Source organism: Pinus tabuliformis, chromosome 9, assembly GCF_031772625.1.
Source record: "Pinus tabuliformis cultivar Carrire ecotype Pingquan chromosome 9, CPIR1, whole genome shotgun sequence".
Classification (NCBI taxonomy): domain Eukaryota; kingdom Viridiplantae; phylum Streptophyta; class Pinopsida; order Pinales; family Pinaceae; genus Pinus; species Pinus tabuliformis.
The window spans coordinates 48,490,546-48,492,250 of record NC_142307.1 but is presented as its reverse complement, the minus strand read 5'-3'; the positions used below and the strand labels follow the sequence as shown (position 1 = coordinate 48,492,250).

The 1,705-nt window shown below is 40.4% G+C and overlaps 1 pseudogene; it reads right to left on the bottom strand.

Moving 5' to 3' along the window:
* Positions 1-552: 552 nt before the first annotated feature.
* Positions 553-1,396, bottom strand: LOC149147068 (putative gamma-glutamyl hydrolase 3 pseudogene; annotated as a pseudogene).
* Positions 1,397-1,705: the final 309 nt, after the last annotated feature.

Genomic DNA, 1,705 nt, shown 5'->3' with positions numbered 1-1,705 from the left:
CAGCTTCAACCTAAAATTTGACTGTCTTCAAGTAACAAGGATGAAGAGATGTATGCCAATCATTGAAAATGAAAATAAAATCCTCCCCATAAGATTCACTAATGTGTTCACTGCTCGAGAGATTAAGAATCCTTGGAGCTTCAATAGCTGCCTGACATAAGAAGCTAAAACGAAGTTATATGACTCTGGATGAATTCTGGTATCATCCAATGGATCCATGACATGATTACTATAGGCAGCCTGTCCAGTCCTTCTAAACCTTAAGAAATCTGCAGCATTTATAAATACAAACCGCTTCATTGCTCCAAGGGTGGTCAATAAGTCTCTATGAGAATAAATACGCTTCTGCCCTTAAAATAGCCTTCTGTAATGATGCAGCTTTTCTCGGACCAAGACCTGATACAAATTGTATTGGGGAAACATCTACTCATGGCAAGCAGCCAGGTTTATATCAACGCCAATTTGATGGGTTATTGTAACCATCACCTGCCAAGAGCTGTGTAAAAGGGATTCATGTTTTGCATAGAACCGATCCTTAACCTGTTCACTCTGCTAAATCATTGCAGATATAAGCTCTGTCAACCTCTCACAGTTAAACCTATGAACCCGGCCTTTTCGATCCTCACTAATAACAAAGTTGGCAACACTTTGAGTTACTTGAATTTCATCTGCAGAGTGAGGAATTGTTAGTATTTCCCATTCAAATGTATTTTTCTCTGGATGCCACTGTACAGCAGTCACTGGATATCCTCACCATTAAAATCTCCAACCACTGTACATAAAAATATCCCAAACACTTGATTCTGGAAAAGACGAGGCTCTGAGGTCATTTTACTGAGTATATGAGGCTGAAACCATTTGAATATGCTACCATTCTTCGCAGCGTCACTCTCAAAGGATAGGGTTGATGGATGGTTCACAACATCAAATATTTCAAGAATGTTAATATCCCTGCTAACTATCATGCTAAGAATCTCAAAATCTAAGCAAACGGCATACACAGGGAAGGATCCTCCATTATCATTTTCTTCTAGAGCTCTCCAAAAAGGCTTTTCAACTGTCTAATGATAAGGACCATCTTTAGCGCTTCTGCCGGTGAAAAGAAAACCATTCACTGCTTGAAATTTCTATTCGAGAACTTCTGTGGGTTCGTTGTAGATTAAAGGAACAACCCTGGCACCCCCCGACTCTACGAATTTGACATAAGAAGCTACGATGTATGAGGCATTAGATACCGTGCTGAGCTTTTCACGAGCTCCATTCCTTTCGGCTTTTGCATCTTCTGAATTATGGCATCATCTTATGAAGGCAGATGGATACGCAGAGACTGTTCTACATTAAGGACATGAATAAAAAGACTAAGACACACAAGTAGTACAGTCATGGCCATAGCCATCGCTTCTCGGCTTCTGCCAACAATATCAATCTCCTCTGATTCTGAAATGAATTTAACATTTCTCATATTGCCATGCACTGTGTTACGCAAACCAGGGTGATCGATCGGAAGTCGGCAAAAATAGCCACAAGAATGACATCTTGTCTCACAATAATGTACAGCATCTTCATTAGTTGTATGAACATGGGGTCCTTCATGGCTCCTCTTGAAAGCTGGTACTGGGACACAACAATCCTTTCGTATAGCTGAGTAACTATTTCAAATGTAAAGCCAGAAAGGTCATTCCACAAGTCATCAATTGCGCCCTCC